Raw genomic sequence first — 19,862 nt, 5'->3', positions numbered from 1 at the left:
TTACAGTCTATATGCTTTCATTTATATGTTTATAGTTTATTGTCTAGCTTCTATCACTATAATATAATCTCAGTGAGGAGAGGACTTTCTTTTGTCTGTTTTGTATACTGATGTACCCTAGTAGCTAGAATAGTGCCTGGTACCTAGTTGTTGCTCAATAAATACTTATTTGGTGTTCTCATTTAATCTTCATATCAAACCCAAGAAGGAAAGACTGGTATTATTCCTAGATTGTAACGAGAAAAAAAAGGCTCAGAGAGCCCATAAATGGCTAGCCCAGGTTCACCAGATAGTAGGTAATAAGGCCAAGGCTCAAAAACATGCCTCTAGATGCCAAAGCCCACTTGATTCCCTCTGTATCCCCTGTACCACTTCACAGTGCTGCTAACAACCAGTCATGGGCAAGGAGGTAAAAGTATTCCAGAGAGGTAAAGGGCAGGCCCCAGCTGACAAACTTTTCCATGGAGGGTTAGAGGATGCCATCACTCCAAAAAATCTGCTGTGAGTGGCTCAAAAACCTGGGGATGGGAATAATCTTCTTCATTGAAATTGTCAGATTATTTTCATATAATTCACCAGTTTTCAGATGTGATGATACCCACAGGGTTAAGGCTGGGTAGTCTCCATTCTTCTGTGGCTTGGCTGATTAACTCAGTCATCTTTTTCCAAATGCCGGCATTTAGTAGTCTCAGCTAAGAACTGCCTCCTCTTGTCATTACTCAGAACTGTTGATATTTGCTACCGCAGGCTGGTGGGGCTTGATGTATATAACAAATGGAAAGTGAATTATAAGGATTATAAGACCTCAAATTAATTTATGCATTCTTAGATTTAAACAATGTGATGTAGCATAAAAGTTCATGAAAACGTTGATCATTTACCATTAGCTCAATGTATGCCAGTCTGTGCTTTACAAAGTCAGATATGACAGCAAAACACAGTGTATGATTTATAAAGCCTCGTACATGGCATATATGGTGGGCAAGCTCCAATGCTCCTGAACAGAAGATGGAGAAAGACTACCATGAATAGCCAATTTAATGAAATGATGTTTGAAAGAAGCCAGTAGCACTTTTCATCTCTGCAAGGAGATATTTTTTTCAGTGTCTAAGGGAAATCAGTCCCAGAAATTTTGAGAGTCTTGTGAGAAATATACTCTCTTCTCTTTCTTAGAAATTCAAAATACAGTGACTTCCTAGCATTGCTACCCACAGTTATGATCTGCTTGAATGGGTTACAGCCCAGCAATCTCTGAACCATAGTGATTCACCTGGTGAGGTGTCTATCAGTGTCTTGGTTTCAAGGGTCTGTCCAAGTTGAATGTATAGGGGCAAGCTCTGCAAGGGAGCTAGTTAGAACTTACAGGTTTGTCAAGTTACAAGGCCATAGGGCTCAGACTCAGGCCAGGTTACAGGCCCAGCAGGGACAAGGTACAACTAGTAACTGGGGCTAATAGATGCCCAATATTATGGATGAGACCCTCAATGGGGGGTGATGTTGTAGAGGAGAAGCTGTAGACCAATGAATGCTGGTTGGCTGGGGGCTCATACAGGCTATAAGACTAAATTCTAAAAATCCCTTTTTAGAATTATAGTACCCCAGTTTTCTGTTCTAAAATCCCTTTTACTGTAACCCCTCAAAGAATCCACATTTACTTTTCTTCTCCAGACTTTGGCATTCTTATCTAAACTCTCCATCCAGAAACCATCCAGACACTACCAGTCAATTATATTTCTGGGAATCTTAGTGGTCAACCAAGCTGAAGCACATAAAGTAAAGTTCTGAATCTGAAAAATGGAAGTTTTGTACCCTAATCCTAGTTTGGGATAGAAACTGTGCAACCTTCAGTAAGTGAGGTGGCCTCTGAACTTCAGCAAATACATCATCAAAGCTCCAAAGAGTTGCTGTGATGCTAAACAGAAGTGGTGAACATGGTTGAGGTTCAGAAAGGAAACTGACAAGGGTACATTTCCAAGACCCTTTCTATCCTTTAAATTCCTGAAAAGAAGACAAGTTTCCTTCCAGTCTCCTTGAGTACTCTCCACTCCTTCACAAGACACACACACACACACACACACACACACACACACACTCACTCACTCTCTCATACACTCACACATACCACAGGAGGACCTCACTGTTCCCCAAAAGACTGCAGACCACTGGTGAGGTGGAACATCAGTTGTGTTTGCTGAATACATGGATGCGTGTGGTATCAAACTCGATTCTTAAGGAAAGCTACTTGCCAGCCATTACATACAGACAGCATGGCTTTCAAAGAGACAACATGGATTCTGTTCACACAGCACAGGAATGGAGCAGAGGATAAATACTTCATATCCCTTATTTTTGCAAAACTTTGTGCACAAGCCTTGTATTTTTCAGAGCCCTTTCACATCTATTATCCTCAAAAGTAAGTAGAAAGGAAAGTTATTACTGCCCACATTTTACAGCTGAGGAATGTGAGGTGGTTTTAGCCTGCTTCTATATACCTTTTACAATTTCTGCTCTTAAGGTTTCAAAAGTTGTTGCTTTGTAGCATTTCGTTATGTAGCATAATATATCCGGCACCTACAATATATTTAGCAATTTATTATAGTACCCTAGTTTTCTGTTCTGAAAAATGCTGGAGTTGGACTCGATAATCTTTGAGTCCCTTTTAGTACATTCTCTGATTCTTATACCCTGCTTAACAAAACCTCTGGGAATGGAACTTGTTAAAAATGAAGTCAGACAGAGTTGGAGAACGACCCATTTAAAACGTAGCCTCCTGGAAACTGAAGATCATTAAACACAAAAGCTATCAAGTTGCTGAGACTGGTGGGGAGCGTGTAGCCTGGCGCTAGGGTCTGGCAACGTGGAGCATCTGGCCCATCAAGGGAGGACTTAGAACAGGTGTGGGGAGGCAGAACTGGGACAGATGGAAGAATAAAGAAACCCTTCTTTAGATATGCTCCACATACCTTCCCCAAAGGGTTGAACCTGTTTGAATCTGTTTAAAGAGCAGGTGACAGGTCGCCTCACAGACTCCCAGAGCCAGACTTGAGGTGCGGACTTGGCGCAGCTCCACTTTCCGACTCTGAAAAGCTGCACTCTGCCCCATGGGGCTCTGCTTCCCGTCACTCTGACACAGACTGTTGGCTTTTGTTTTTTCTCTCTCTTTTTTTTCTTCCCCTCTGTTTCACGAGCCCCTTGCAGGGTCGGTTTGGCAGGCAGCTTTGGGCCCTGCTGTGATGGCGAATCTAACTCGTCCTGCCAATTGATTAAACACGATGGGCAACTGAAGACTGGAGCATGAAAATTACTTGGTTGTGATTGTCCTAATGGCTGTGCTCACTAATTAATGGAGTTTGATTACAGCACAGCCTCGCGAGTGCCTTCTGTTGCCCCGGTTTGGGGGATTCTTCTGCTTCAAGTGCATCTTGGAAAGCAGTAGAGAGTTCTTTCAGGACCTGTGGGAATGGGGCCAAGGGGATTTTTTTCTTTTCTTTCTTTTTTCTTTTTTCTTTCTTCCTTTTTTTTTTTTTTTTAACCCCAGTCATTGCTTCAAATCCTTCTCTGCACAGTTTCAAGACAGAAGGTGATTCAATAGAAACAGGATGGACACAACCTGAAAGCCACCTGCTAGTAAGAAATGGAGAAGAGTCAGCTTCATTAATCCCAACATTTAGGCCTGGGTGTTCCAAATCAACCACAGTGGCATCCTCTGAGGGTGCATCTGGAAGCCTGAAATCATATAACTGTTTCCACAGGGGAGGTCATCTTTTTGCAATCAGACCTTCGGAATTTGGAAAACAGTGTAGTTGACCTGTAGGTTTATCTGTACATGATTCCTTTTCAGCAACTGGGCAGGGACATGACCACAGGCATTGCATTATTTCTGCTCGTTGCTTGTTCTCTCTAACTAAGTTATAGGCAAATAGACCTTGGTTCTTTATTTGTAAAATAAGGGCATTGAAGATGAGCTCTAAGGTAGCTTCCAGCTTTTAAAAGCCCCATGTTTGTATTTTAACTGCCCCTCCAGACAAGCAGTTACTGACATGTGCTCTAACGTGGGCTCAGTGCTGCCCATCCCTTGGAATGTATTTCTACCCCAAAAGGAAGCTTATGAGAAGTCTCTGGTAGAGGAGGAAACTGACCTCTTATCAGATCTACCATAGGACATGATTAAACATGAAGACCTGAATTAATACTCTACACTGCTCTTTCTCTATTCCCAACCTCCTTTATTCTCCTAAACTCAGCTGGCTTTCCTGGATTTCTGACCACTGGTCCGCTTTGGTCTCTGGTAACTGCATATCCTGAACTTGTGCCAGGCTCTGTGGGAATTTGCAGCTGCATTGGGAGTTGTTACCCAGCCCCACATGTAGCACACTGCACAGATGCTTTAGGACACATACGGGTTTTTCTGGAGGAGTTTTGCCTGCTTTTAACACTTTCCTAGGTCTAGTATCTCATTTATACCCTCCTGACTATCTCCCTCAGATCAGAGGTAATTTGTCTGGACCTGATCTCCACTGAGGTTAGTTGCTTAAGGTGATAGTTTGTCAAACTGACAGAGATCAGGAGGTCCAGTAAAGACAGGGTTGGATGAGTGAGAAGCTGGTTTCAAGATGACCTTGCAGTAGGTAACAGGTTCAAGTCTGGAGACATAGGGATTCTACATCAAGGAGATGCAAGCACAGGACAGAAGGGCTTCCCTGGCTGGGGCCACTGAGTTAGGAGTCCACTTCTAGTAAGAGTGCAAGGGAGAACGGCAGGGCTGGAACCCACCTGTGCAAAAGGGGATAGGATTTTAACCTTCTTCCTAGACTGAGCATAAGGCTTGGCTCTAGGAGAATGGTTACAATAGTTTGGTTATGACAACCTAGCTACAAGGTAAGAACTGCCTTAGTAACCAAGCCAATCTGATGTTGAATCACTGACATACTGATCTCGTCTTTCTTATATTTCTCTGTATGAGGACCGGCCTGGTTTAAAAGATGGGATAAACCCCAAATGTTAAGGCACTGGTACTCAACTGATATATGTGACTGGAGTGTTGGGAAGGTGGATGCAGTGTGTGTGTTGGTACAAATAATTACCAAGACATTATTACCAAATGTGTGTGTGTGTGTGTTATATGTTATAATGACCAATATGGGAAGTGTTTATGAATGGGTGGGGCAAATTGATATATCTATTCTGTACCCCTTTCCCTGACCCTTAAGGCATGGAAATGCAACTTTCTCCCCCTTTCCTATCCAGTGCCCTCACCTCTACCCAGTACATAGGTTGAGAATCAATGTGATGGAGGAATATATGGGCAAGGAGATAGGAAGATCACTGCATAGTTCACTTGATTCACTGCATTAGGGGAGTGCTAGATGATGTAACAACAACAACAGCAGAAAACCCTCAAGTGTTGGTGTTTTGCATAATGAGGTTTCTTTTTTCACTAATGTAATAGCTCAGTGTAGGTGTCCTGGGCAGCAGTACTGCCCACACAAGAGTCAGGGACCCAACCTCCTTCATCTTGTGGCTCTCATTGTCCAGGCTCCCTGGGAAAGAGGGTATATAAAAGTCTCATGCACTGCTCAGAAGCCATGGTCCTGAAGTGAAAAATATCACTTCTCTCCCATTCCGTTGGAGAGACAGCCACCTGGCCCTACCTAGAAGCAAATGGGAGAAAGAGAGGAAATGTGGTCCCTGGCTGTGTCCACCTTCCAGCAACATTCCCACCACCCATTTTTGGTAGTTAGCTATCCACCTGTGTCATAGAACTTCACATAGTTCTAGAAATTTCCTTCCACTCTTTAAGTTTTAATTTAATGAATAATAGAATTGGCAGCTGGCTGTAGTAAGAAAGAGGCAATCTTTTTTGACTCAGACCTGTGTATGAATTTTAGTTCCAACATTTAGTAATTTGTAAACCATGGGCATTTTACCAAAACTCTCTGAGTTTCAATTTTCAGATCTGTTAAATATGGATAATAATATATCCTTATAGAGTTAATGATTGAAAATGATGTATATAAAGCAGTTGGCATGGAATAAGTGCTCATTAAATGGTAGTTTTTATCATCATTTCAATAAAATGGCCAACAGATTTTTGTCAGCTAACATGTTACTGTTAAACTCATGATTTCTTTAAGTTTGAGATTTTTTTCTGTAACCTAAATAAGTTTCTATTTATTTCTAGAAGGTTAGAGTTAGACGGTCCTTGGGTGTCATCCTATCTGATTTCTGGGGACACTGAATGACTTATTCAAGGTCAGAGAGGTAATTAGTGGCAGAGATAGGACCAAACCTTAAGTCGTTTGACTTGAAGTTCAGTGTGCTATCCAATTCTTTCTATTAAATTTACTGAAAATAGAGCACTCTAAAATTGTAGCTTCTAAGTTGGAACTTTTAAATGGCCCATTTGTCTGTTTGGTTGGGTGTGATTTCTGTCATTTTCCTGAATTTCCTGTCATGTTTCACATCATGGTGCAAGAATTATCTTCAAACAATGACTTTTATTGTATCCAGAGAGGTGACTTTCAGTTCACTTTCTCCAGTAAAAAAGTAGTGATATAAAGGACATGAAAAACAGATTCTCTAAAAACCATCTTTTAAACCAATATTTTTCTTTATATTCCTCCCTTCCCAAATCGTTGGGCTCTCCTTTCTCTCGATGTTTTGCTGACTATTAAGAATGTACCATTTCTGCCTTTTTTCTCACTTAATAAATACATTATAATATTCTATAGTGAAAATCCCAACTATTCAGTTTCATTGTTTTGAGTGAACTGACTAGTCATGGACAGTGTTAAATACCAGAAATGCAAGGGAAGTGAACGAACGTGTTCTGAAAGAGCAGGAAGCCTTAGTGAAGGACAAACTGCCTACTTTCCAGACCTGTGAGCTGGTGGTGGAGGCATGCGAAGAGTGTGCGGTGACCGGCAAATCAATGGCCTTCTGCTCTGTGATGTGGTAGAAGCCACTTTTATAACACTTGTTCTAGAAAGCAATAGAAATCTTTATTTATAGGCACACCACATTCTGCATGGTGTGTGTGCATGTGTGTGTGTGTGTGTGTGTTGTGCTGTGTTATCCCAAGAACCTTTTGTCTTAAGGATCATGGTATACTCAGGTTGGAATGTCACACTCTGATGGGCGTGTTCTAACCCTTGTCCACAGCACATGGCTTGGCAAGTGAACAGAATCAACAGAAAGGATGTACAGAGGACAATTGTGTGTCTCTGGCCTGCTTTGGATATGATCATGAGGAAGGCTTTGCTTCAGGTGGGGGAGGGGTAGGAGAGTGGGGGGCATTGTAGATTGCTCTGGGCTGCACTCCCATGTTTATTTTGGGAGCAATGGAGACTCAAAACCCAGCATGACACTTGCATGACAATTTATTTTTAAAGTGGTTATAAATATGTAACTCTTTTAGCAAGGAATCAAAGCTCTTCGGGTATATTTTATAATCAGCTACCAGCACCTTCCCTCTCTCTTAAATAAGCTAGATTACATTTTAATGCCATTTGCATTAATGATTTCATTTTGATTTAATCATCAGCATTTTCTTTGCTGGCATATAACACATGCTTCCGATGGTTGTCTGTTTCAAAGCCAAGAGACCCAGTGATTACTTCCCCCGGAGGCAGACTCAGGGTTAAAATCCCTTTTCTCACTTCTCAAGACATTTACTCCTAGTTCTCCTTCTTGTTATGAGCCTTCCTTTCTAATATGATAAAAATAGACTCTGGTAGAGCAGAATGAAAAAATAAAAGGCAGAATGACATCAGTAGGTATATTTTGCATAACCTTGTGCGGTGGAGGGTGTGGGCTTGAGAATTAGATATTGTGGATTCACTTCCAGGATTGATGATTTACCGCTAATCTTGGACAAATTACCTAACAGAACTTTTCCTTATTTGTAAAATGTGAAAAATACTTCCTTCCTCATAGTGTTATTAAAAAATTGAAAAGACACCATATGTAATATATTAGGCATGTGACAGTAACTTAATAAGTGTTAGTTTCCTCCTTTCACTTAAAGCAGAGGCAGGAATCTTGAAGTTTATGCAAGAGATGTAATATTTATTTTACTGTTGGGGGTAGTGTATCAGTCGAGATAGGCTAGATTATGCTGTACTAATAAACAGTCCAAAAATCTATTTTATCTCATGCTACATGTCCATCACAGCTCAGCTGCAACTTTGTTCCTCTTCACTGTGGGACCAGAAGGACGGTGCAGTCTCCATCTGGGATGTGCTAATCTTCATGGCAGAAGGTGAGAATCTCAAGAACCATGAGCTGGCTCTTAAAGCTTTTGCCCAAAAAACTGTGGACATAGATCACTTTGTCCCACATTCCATTGGCCTATCAAGTGGCATGGCTAATCATATTATTGATGGGGATTGGAAAGTAGAACTCGTTATCCCCTTGTGGACTGGTAGAGCTGGTCTGTTGAAAAGATAGAGTAAAACTGAGGTTATGAATCAGGATGGTACATGAGAATCACATATGGAGCTTGTCAAAAATACATATGACAAAGCCCAAATGAATAAAAATCTGTGGTAGGTCCAGGAATAGACATTCTTGCTACTTTTCACAGGTAATTCTGGCATGCAGCCCTGGTTAACAGCCACTGTACTAAAAGCCAAGAAAATAAATAAGCTGATTAGCTTCAAATAGAACTATTAAAAAGAGGTAACTCTTCCTTTTTCTCTAAGTCTTTAAAGTGTCTCTTTCTTCTTTCTCTCTCCTGTTACATTTTTTATTGAATTGCTCCATGGTCTCCGTATTTCTTATTTACGAGGCAAGTGAGTTGAATACTTTATATTTCTCCAAGGAAGATACAGAACTAGGTTGCTTTTTATTTGTTTGTGGCCCTCAATTGATTTTTAAATGGGTCAGTGGCTCACCCTGGAAAATGGCATCACTACCTTTGTCTTAAATCTCTCTGGGATGCATGAAGATAGATGTTGAGGCAAAGCTAGCTCTTCATTAGCCATTTGCTTTGGGTACTGCCTGTCTCCTGCCGTGTAGTTGGTCTTCAGTTAGCTTCCCATTGCTTTGTAAGTCAATCATAAATATTGAAAATTTCTTTTCTATTATTCTCATTTTTTTCCTGTGATACAAAATAAGACTATGAAAGAATACCACTGGGGGTGGGGATGTGAGGGAGGAGGACACAGAAAAGCAAAGGAGCATATGTAAATTCAGCATCCTCACTCCAAAATGCCTTTTGGACAGTAATGTTTCTTCAATCTTCATTAATCTCATCCTCCAATGCTAGATGTCCCTTTGGCCCAAAGGAGGGGCCTGAGTAGGCACCTCCCCACATCCTACTCGGAAAAACACCCAGTATGTGTATGCCCAGACCTTGATGGATGTGGCTATTTAGTGCAGAGATGTCTTACTGAGGGAAGTAGGTTGGTAACATCTACTTTCTTGGATCCAACGAATGTGTTGAAGTTCAGGACTTCAAAGAACTCTCAGTGGGATTACTGGAGTCAGGGTCATGTGGTGAGTCACTTCCCCCCAAGCTGATGCTTACCGTGCGTTTAAATTATGCTTCCCATTTCAGAAAATTAGAAGCTGAAATGTAGAAAGTTTAAGCAAGTGCTCAAATACTCTTAGAAGCCAACCCTACGACCAGTTTCAGGACCACAGTCTAGCATCCCTTGCTCTAGTATCCTTTATAGTTGTCTCTCTTTGTGTGTTTGGGGAGTGCCTGGCAGCGCTGACCTGTGTCTTGGCTGAAAATCTCTGCACTGAGGTTTCAGAACAGCAGAGATGTCTTCACTGCCCGTGCATGCCACTGGGTGAATGACTGACAGCTGGAATTCAATCAGCTTTTTTTTGGGCTGAAGTTTTGGTTTCTTTTAAAATAGAAATGCCTCTGGGATGATTTGAATCTCATTTTATGTGGGCTATGTGACTCTGTGTGATTTTTGTGAAAATAAAATGCAGTGCTGTGTAAATTATAATGATGCTTGACAAATGTTTGCTACTTTTTTTTTCTGGGGTTGTGGCACAGATGGTTAGTGCCTTTTCCATAATATAAAGTCATCACTGGGAAGTAGCTGCCCAAGGATTACATTTCCCATCCCCTTTGAGATCTAAGTTTGGCCACATTACTGAGTTCTAGCCAAGAAAATGTGATTGGAAATGATGTGCACTTATGGGCCTCTCCCATATATACCTTCCAACCCACTCATCCATATTTCCTTTTCTGGTTGGCTGGAAGGAGGTGATCATGACCTCAGTGTGACCTTCACAGCCATATGTTAAAAATGGCAGAACTGCTGTCAATCTGGTTGAGTGGAGTAGAATGACTGAGTGGAGGAGGGTGACTCACTGAGCTGTTGGCCCAGGCAATACTATTGTATGGAGCAAGATATAGATTTCTATTGTTTGACCCATTATACTTTGTGGGTACATTTGTTACAGCAGCTAGAATTAACTTGTACGGTATTGGGGGCAGTGAGGTTTAATGAGAACTACTATCTTCCCTTTCGTGTGTGACATTGTTCTTCTTATGTTTCAGGTTCCTCATGCTTAAAACAGTTCCTCTTTTATTTGTCTCCTTGTTTTCATGGAAGAGTCCCACATTCTCTTCCCACTCCATTCTGTTCCCCTCAGTTGGAGAGCTGTAAAGGTTGGCTGGGTGGGAGTAGGAGCCAATATTGGAAAGCATGGTCAGAAGGTGGCATAGAAGCCTCAGGTTCTAGCCTTGAGTTTGCAACCTGCTGTCTCTTTTGCCTTGGGTATGTTTCTTATCCTCTTGGAGCCTCCTTGTTCTCATCTCTAAGATGCAATGATGATTCCAACAACCTGTGATATTGTGAGGATTTGGTGAGGTAACACCTGAAATGTTACTGCATAGTCTAGATAACTAACATGGTGGAAGCCATTTCACATATGTTATCCCATTTAGTTCCTACATCACTGTGATGCCCTGTTTTATCAGTGGAGAAACTGAGGTTCAGAGAGATGTTCCCCAGGTCAGAAGCTTAGATGTAGTAGAGTTTGATATCAAACCCATCTATTAGAGTCCAAAGTCTGATCTGGTAAGCTCTTTTTGTATTGTGCTTTAACCCACTATATTTATTACTATTTAAGAGAGAAGGAGGAAGGGATAATTTGGGCAAATGTATGCACACTGACACTCACAGAGACATAGACACACACCAATCCATATACGAGTTGTCATTTCTTTACAGAGAAAAGTGTGAATTTGGAGTCTTCTCCTCTTACAGAGATTAGAAAATTAATCTCTCAACCATTACTTTAAAAAACACAACTTTATTGTGGTAACATAAAACACAAATTTTTCTATTTTAGTCACTTTTATGTACACAATTCAGTGATACTAACATTCACAATATTGTGGTACCATCACCACCATTTGTTTCTAAAACTTTCCATCATCCCACATAGAAACTTTGTACCCATTAAGCAGTAACTCCCCAATCTCCCTCTCTGCAGCCCCAATAACCTGTAATCCATTTTCTGTCTCTATGTATTTGCTTATTCTAGGGATTTCATGTAAGTGGAATCATAGGATATTTTTCCTTGTTTTCAATTCTCTTGGGTATATACCTAGAAATGGAATTGCCATGCAATATGGTAATTCTATGTTTAACTTTTTTGAGGAAACACCAAGCTGTTTTCTACAGCGGATTCACACAAGGCTAAGCTCTAAAGTCATTGAAAGTTGAGGTGCCTGAAGCAGTGGTATATAGTTGACTGCAAGAGTGCAAGGGAGCTGGCCCTGTAGGCTGACAGATTATGAGTCAAAGGCATTGAAGCTTTTGAAAGGAGGAGGAGGAGAATGACCTGGAAGAAGCAATGTGGAGCAGGGAGGACATGGACCCAGTGCTCAGGCCTTGTGGGACATGGGAGATGGGAGGAAAAATAGCAACAGCTGGAGAGGGCAGCAGGGAAGAAAAAATTAGATAAGAGTAATGAAAAGCAAATTAGGATGGAAGATTAGTTGTCCATATAGGGTCCATATAGTTCCCTATTTTTCTCAAGAGAGTAATTTGAATGTGGAGTTTCCATATTGGGTGATCCCCATATTAGAAGGCCCTTGCCTCACTCAAAGCCTGGTAGGACATTTGGAGGGTTTGGCAGCTGGTAGGCTCCTAATGTGCACAGACCTACTCTAAGTAATCCTGCTTCTGGTCAGTTTTCTGTTAAAGAATTTTGATATGTTGTAAAGAAAAGTTGACTGCACACAATAATTTTCTTCTTTAGAAACTGCAAATGTGTGTATTTCGTCTACTCCTGTAGGCTGCTATGGGAACCCAGCTATATGACGACAGCAATGCTAGTGGTTATGGTACGTGTGTGCATGTGTGTGTGTGTGTCTGGTGTGTATGTGAGACTCTGTATTACAAGGTGATGGCCAAGGGGTTGGAGGGTGCTCTGAAGTCAGTCTCGGTTTGAATCCAGACTCCAATAGTTACTAGTGGTATAACTTTGCATGAGATATTAACTTTTGTTGGCTTTGTTTTTCTCATCTATAAAATCATGTTAATAATCCTATTTACCTTACTGGGTTTTTGTGAGGGATAAGTGAAATAGTATAAAGCTCACAATTATAGAGCCTGGACAAAAAATATACAACGCAAAGAAAAAGACAAACAAAAAACAAAAGCAACTGTGTTTGGCACATGGTAAACATACGATTGTTATAGTTACTTTGTTATTATTTAAAAAGAAATTCTGTGTTTGAAATATTGTACCAAATAGACCATGAAATGTAGTTTTAAGTTAGAAAATGCCTATTTGTATTTAAGAACAAAATAGCTCTGAAGTATCTTTGTATTCAAAGAAAACAGCAGCACCTAATCAGGAAATATTGATTAGGGGCTGTGCCCGGAGCCCTGAGAAGTTTTGGCAGCACAAACAGACAGTGAGGCATGAGGTTGTAAGATGTTTTATAGGAAAATCCATGAAAACTTCAAGCCTTATATAATACTGATAAAGAATAATTTAAATCATTTATATTTTATTAGAAAATGTCAGTGGTTATTGGTTAATCAATTTCAAATGGAATTTGTTTAAAATTGGCATTTTAGAAAGTGAATTCATTGCTCTTCCAATGTGAAATTCTTATATTAGTAGTAAATGCACTTTGATTAAATCTCTATCATTAATCAAATACTCTTAAATTGAACTCCTAATAATATTTTATAAGATTAAATAAAAAGACTCAGAGGATGCTGGCTGTTTTTCAAGGCCTTAACCAAGGAGTAGGAAATGGTGACTCTAGAGGATATTGTTGCTATTAGTTTTGTCTATTTTGGTTGCCCAGAGTCTGGAACTCTCTCCTATGTTTGAGCAACACCCACTACTTATGAGCCTTGGTGCAAGGCAAAGTCCTCCTCTTCTAAAGAAGGTGGTAGGGTAGCAAGCTGGAAGGTCAGATACTCCAGTCTCCCTTGCAGAAAGAGTGGAGAGTAGGTTCTACACTCCAGCACTCAGATATCCCACCCCAGACTTTGGATCATTGCAAATGAAGCTCAGAAGTAGACTCAGTGGATAATCCATTCTGGCAGCAGAGGCAGTGGTGGAAGCAACTGCAGATGGAAGTCAGTGGCAGGGCCAGTGCAAAGTGGCAACCAGTGTTCTTCAGAAGTGTGGTTCAAGGTCCATGCAAGTAAGATGACTGTACATCCTAGTTTTCCTGGGACAGTTCCAGTTTATATCTGTTGTTTTATGTGATTATTAATAGCATGCCCCTTTGCTTTCAAAATTGTTCCGGTTTAGAAAGTAAATAATATGGCTGTCCCAGTCATAAACAATGTCTCTTATATCCTCAGCTTCTCACTTTGCTCCCTGCACCTTCTTACTCTGAAATCGGGCTCTTCTGCAAGGACTCTTCTTTATTCATGGCCTCCTCCACTCCTCATTCTGTTGGGACTGGAATGGGGAAGGCATCTTCCTGTCATCCTTGCTTCTTATTGCAGTTTCCCAATCATCCCCTCTTTCTCCATAACCCTCTAGATCCAATGACTGTTATGTCATTTGGCTCTATGATTATGCTGCAGTCATCTACAGACCTCCTTTACTCTTTTAACTCTTGCTAATGATAAACCTATTCTTGTCAGTGTTTTTGGCCCATTTCAATGCCCAGATAGATTGAAGAGCATGCTTCTACTGGCTCCTTGTTTCCCCCAAAGATTTTTTCTCCCACTGCTCCAGCCATCCGTTCTTATGCTCATGCCCTAGACATTTTAAAATTTATTACTAATTACTGTTTTCTTTATTCAGACAATCTGCTCTCCAATGGTTGCCTTTTACCTTTTCAGTTCACTCTTTCTAGTACCCTACTCCAACACCTTTTGGCTCCACCAAGACCTCCAATCCAATGACCCTATCGCTTTTCATCATCTACCACCCCCCTTATGATCTCATTTATGTCTTTCCTGGCTTGAATTCCATGGTTCATTATTATAATCTTTCCCTTTTATACACTATCAGATCCTTTGATCCCTCTCTCTCTGGCATAGTTGCCTGGGAAAACCTTAACCCTGATTCTCCCCAACGGCAAGCCTGTGATTGAGCAAGGGGAAGCCACACAATCATGCTGTAATGGAAACTGCTAATTACTCCAATAACACTTTCTTTCCTTTTTCCTCAGTAATATCATTCCTGAATTTTTGGCTGGATTCAGGGCTACATGGAAAAAAAAGTTCTGTCTAGTGAGATGTAAGAAGAAGTGTTGTATGCAATTTTAGGGAAATGTTCTTAAATGAAGGGTGTATGTTACTGTATGTGTGAACTTGCTTAACTTTCTTCCTTCCAGTTGACTGGAACATGGATGTGAAGGCTGGAGCCTGAACAGCTGCCTTTCTTGGTAGCATGTAAGGATGTAGATTTTGGATCCAAATGATCACACTGTGATCTAGGCCTATACCCCCTATCTCTGGACTCCTTCCTGTAAGAGAAGGAGGATTTGGGAAATGAACTTTTCTGGTATGGTGGGCAGACTAATAGTCTTCCAAAGGTGAACACATTCTAATAACTGGAACCTGTGAATATGTTCCCTTACGTGGCAAAAAGTACTTAGGAGATGTGATTAAGTTAAGAATCTTGAGATAGTGAGATTATCCTGGATTGTTCAAGTGGGCCCAATTTAATCACATGACTCATTAAAAGTGGAGTCCAGCTGGAGTCAGTCAGAAAAAGTGGGAAATGGAAAAAAGATCAAAGAAATGCAGTGTTCCTAGCTTTGAGGATAGAGGAATAGGGTCACAAGACAAAGAATGCAGATGGCCTCCTGAAGCTGAAAAAGACAAGAAAACATATTCTCTTCTCCCTAGAATCTTGAAAAAGGAATTCAGGCCTATTGTCACCTTGCTTTTTAGTCCCATAAGACCCATTTTGGACTTCTGACCTCCAGAACTGTAAGACAATAAATTGTGTTGTTTTAAGCCACTAAATTTGTGAGAATTTGTTATGGCAGCAATAGAAAACTAATATAGGTGCCTAGTACCTTATTTTGTGTCTTTCTGTAACATACAGCTATATCTAATCTCAACTAACATACACACTGACTGGTTTCAACTGAATACAAGACCATCATCCTCAAATTGGTACTTGGTACTACCAGCCATGCTGTTACGTTTTCCTAGTTAGCTCATTCTTCCATTCTTCCAAATATAAATGTTTTACCTTTTGTCCTTTCCTTAAACCTCTAATATCTCCTCCTCGGAAACTTACTTTTAGTCAGCGAACTTGCTCCTTATTTCATTTAGAAAATAAAAGCAACCAGAGGAGAACTTCTTCACACTCTCACCACCAAATATGCACAAATATACTAACTTACTCACATGTTACCCATTTACTTGGCCATCCTTCCCTTTGCAATGGAATGACTCTGCTATTTTAGGCCAAATCCTTCACTTAAGCACTGGATTCCCTGCCCTTACTCAAAGGTGTCACACCTTCAGTTTCTCTTCTTCCAGCATCATCAATGTTTTCCCTCTATTGGCTCATTCCTGTCAACAAACCAACATGCTTCATATTACCCAACCTGGTCCCTTCAAATACCACCCAAATCCTCTGCTTCTCTTGGTGGACAATCTCCCGGAAAGAATTGTCTGTACGTACAGACTCCATTTCATTACATTTTCTCTCAAACTTACTTCAATCAGACTTTAATCCCTGCCATTCCACCAAACCTCTCAGCAAGGACAGCAGTGATTTCCACATTGCCAAATGCAGTGGGTGATTCTCAGTTCTCATCTTAATCTCTCAGCAGCATGTGACATGGCTAATCACCTGCTCCTTGATTCTTCTACCTCATTTGATGCTTCTTCTTGGCTTCCTCTGATGGTTATTCTTTTTTTAAAAAAATTATTAGGGAAGTTATGGGTTTACAGAACAATCATGCATAAAATACAGGATTCTCATACACCACCCCACCACCAACACCTTGCATTGGTGTAGACATTTATTACAAATGATGATAGCATATTTTTATAACTGTACTATTAATTAAAGTCCATGGTTTAACTTAGGAGTTCACTGTGAAGTGTAGTTCCATGGATTTTTTAAAAATTTTTATTCTGTTACCATATATACAATCTAACATTCCCCCTTTTAATCATATTGAAATATATATTTCAGTGCTGTTAATTGCATTCATAAGGTTGTGCTACCATCACCACCATCCATTACCAAATCATTTCCATCATTCAGAATAGGAACCCTGTACCTTTTAAGCCTTAACATCCCATTTCCTATCCCTCCCCTGTCCCCTAGGAACCTACATTCTAGATTCTGACACGATGAGTTTGCTTATTCTAATGTTTCAAAAGCATGAGATTACACAACATTTGTCCTGCTGGTTATCTTTATTTACCTTAATGATGACTCAGTATTGGAGTTCCCTGGGGCTCACAGTTGGATATCTCCTCTTTTCTGTTATAATTGATTTCCGAGTAATTTCATCCCATGTGTGTAAAGACCTTTACCACTGTGATAGCTACCAAATATGTGTCTCTCTCTGATTTCCAGCCAACTCTTCCCTGCTCAGCATTTCCACCTGAATGTCTAATGGCATCTCAGTAGACATCTCAATCATAATATGTCTCATACTAACCTCTTGTTTGCTTCTCCACACTCACCCCATACATTCTCATCTCAAAACCTTCCCCATCTCAGTAAATGGTAAGTGTGTTACTTCAGTTGCTTAGGCCAGTGACTTCAGTGACATTCTTCCACTTCTTCCTTTCTCTTACTCCCAACCCTGCCAGCTTCACCTTAGGGAGGATGGAGAACAGCCATTCCTCATTCTCTCTATCGCTGCCACCCTCATCACCACCATCCCTTGCTCACGGTATTGCAATAGTCTACTCACTGGCACCCCTGCTTCCCACCCTCATTTGCCCTTTGTAGACTTCTGTCTATTGAACAGAGTGATTCTTTTAAAAAGATCCTCCATTTAAGTCAGGTTTTGTCCCTCTTCTGCTCAAAGCACTCCAATGACTTACCACCTCAGAGTAAGTGGCCCCAAATAAAATTCAAATTCCTTACACTGATGTGAGGCCCTAAATGATCTATGTCTCCACTGCCCCCACCCCCATCTCTGACTCTGTGCTCATTTACTCCAGCCATCAGGCCTCCTCCCTGCTCCTTGAACATACTACATGCCCACCTGTCTTTAGGCCTTTGCCCTGTTATTCCTTCTGCCTGGGAGGTTCTTTCCCTGAGTGGCTCACTCTCCCACTTACCCTATTTAAAATTGGATGCTTGGCCCCACTCACCTCTCATCCAAACACTTCCTATCATCTTTCCCTGATTTATTTTCTTCATGGCACTTATCATCCCTTGATCTGCTGTTTATTCACAGTTTTCCTCAACCAAGGTTCAAGAGAACAGGGACATTGTCTTTTTGTTCCCTGCTGTATCCTTGGCACCTGGAACAATGCCTGGCACATAGTAGGCACTCAGTATGTATTTCTTACCTGGGTGATAACTGCACCTCAATGACCCCCAACTGAGCACACACTTCTAATATAGGCATATTTATCTACAGAGAATATAAAGGGATTATTGTCAACCCATATCTTTAATATTAGGAAAGCTTAATTGCTTTTGTTATGCATAGATAAAGTTAAATACCAATAGCTCCTCAACGTAGAGATAGGGGTTTCCCCTCAGCTGCCACCACAGCTGCCTGCTGAGCTCTGCCGCGCCTGTGGCCTGTGGCCTTAATGCAGTTTTATGTTGGTTTTTAGTTGTCAAAAAAAGCTTTGACTGCAGAAATGGTATGTCCCACTGTCAGAGAAAGAGAAGAAAAAGATCACAAGGAAATTGTTCAAACCGTTTTAGTATATAAACCTAAAATGTTTAGCTTTCTTGAGAAAGCTTTCTCAATAAATAATAATCCAAAGATTATTTACAAAAGACTATGCAAGTCTGTGTTTTTGCTGTGCTGTTGAGGATCAGATCAATAAACTAATAACCTTGGAAATAATTAATCATTAGTTGGAATTACTTGAAAGTATTTTGGCAGTGTGTGTGGACTTGATATCTTTAATTCTGAGTAGGCTTGTTTTATTTTGGATGAGTTTCTCTTGGGAGAGGAACTTCAAGGAACATCTAAGGAAAATGTCCTGAAGACCACTGAGCCGGCAGATCTGCAGGAGAAAGCTGAAACCCATGTAATGTTCTTGAAGAAACTGGACTGACACAACGCTTCTCTGTTGTTGATGACTTCTTGTGGCATTTCACACACTGTAGCTGTTCACTGCCTTCATGTCTATGTCAGCTAATGGTGTAAGTTGATATTTATCAGTATTACTGTTTGCTAAGCTGCTTCATTCAGGCCTACACAATTTTTTTTTTTTTTTGCTAAGGAGAACTCTGGTTAAGTGATAAATAAAGGGACTTAAATATTAATTAGAATGATGCAGGAAAGACAGATAACTTTTCTGGATATTTGAAAGTTTGAAGGTCAGTTTCTGTTAATCTGATTATCTATGTGTGTGAAAATGACCTAATCAGGTAATGTGTATTTATTGTATTACTATATTTGACAAAGGAAACTATTAAATTATAATATGGAACCTGCTTTATGAAACCAAATATTAGTGCAATATTTTAGCATGTATGAGAATAAAGGGAATTAACATGTCATACTTGAATGAAAATTTAACTTTATGTTGAAACTTTAAAAAAAAATGAATTTATACCACAGACCTTGTTGGAAGCTACACGCCTTAAAACATAGAGAGAATACAGACTTTTAGTGACTTAATTGAAATGATGGGGATTTACACTCAGAATGATCTCTTAGGAGTTCTGAACCTGGGACAAGGAGCAGAGATCGACTGTTCCATAGTAAGGAACACATTCTTTTTAAGCCAAGGCATATTTCACTGTTGAGATGAATTCTCTATTGTTGTAATCCTTTAGTCATTTGGTTAGAATGTTTTGATTCCCCAAGTGAAGTCAAAATGTTGATTTATCAGGAATTCTTCATAATAGTATCTTAACAGAAAATGTGTGGGTCCCTCCGCAAAGCATTGCATAAGTCATTGCTTAAAGTACAATCTTCTTTTTATTTCTGGGGTGCTTTTTAAACCCAAATTCATTTTGCTTCCCTATTGGTTCCCTCCCTTAGAAGTGCTACAAACTTTGTGGTATCTTCCTTCCCTTCCATGGTACGGTCTAGCTATCAGAAGTCTTATAGTAATAAAAAAGACTTTTCATAGAAAAGTGAGAGTTGAATGAGGTAAAATGGCATTAGCATGTCCTGTATATTTAAAAGCTATGTAATTGTTTCAATACCACTGTTGTGTGTACTCATACGTATTTAAACATTTTCACAGTTTACACTTTCACTTGTATATACCTAGGAGGATTAA

The 19,862-nt window shown here is 40.2% G+C and overlaps 1 pseudogene; it reads left to right on the top strand.

Moving 5' to 3' along the window:
• Window positions 1-18,216: 18,216 nt before the first annotated feature.
• LOC119511256 lies at window positions 18,217-18,775 on the top strand (annotated as a pseudogene).
• Window positions 18,776-19,862: the final 1,087 nt, after the last annotated feature.

This window comes from Choloepus didactylus, chromosome 16 (genome assembly GCF_015220235.1).
Source record: "Choloepus didactylus isolate mChoDid1 chromosome 16, mChoDid1.pri, whole genome shotgun sequence".
NCBI lineage: Eukaryota > Metazoa > Chordata > Mammalia > Pilosa > Megalonychidae > Choloepus > Choloepus didactylus.
The sequence above is the reverse complement of the archived record's forward strand: the minus strand, read 5'-3'. Positions and strand labels throughout refer to the sequence as shown.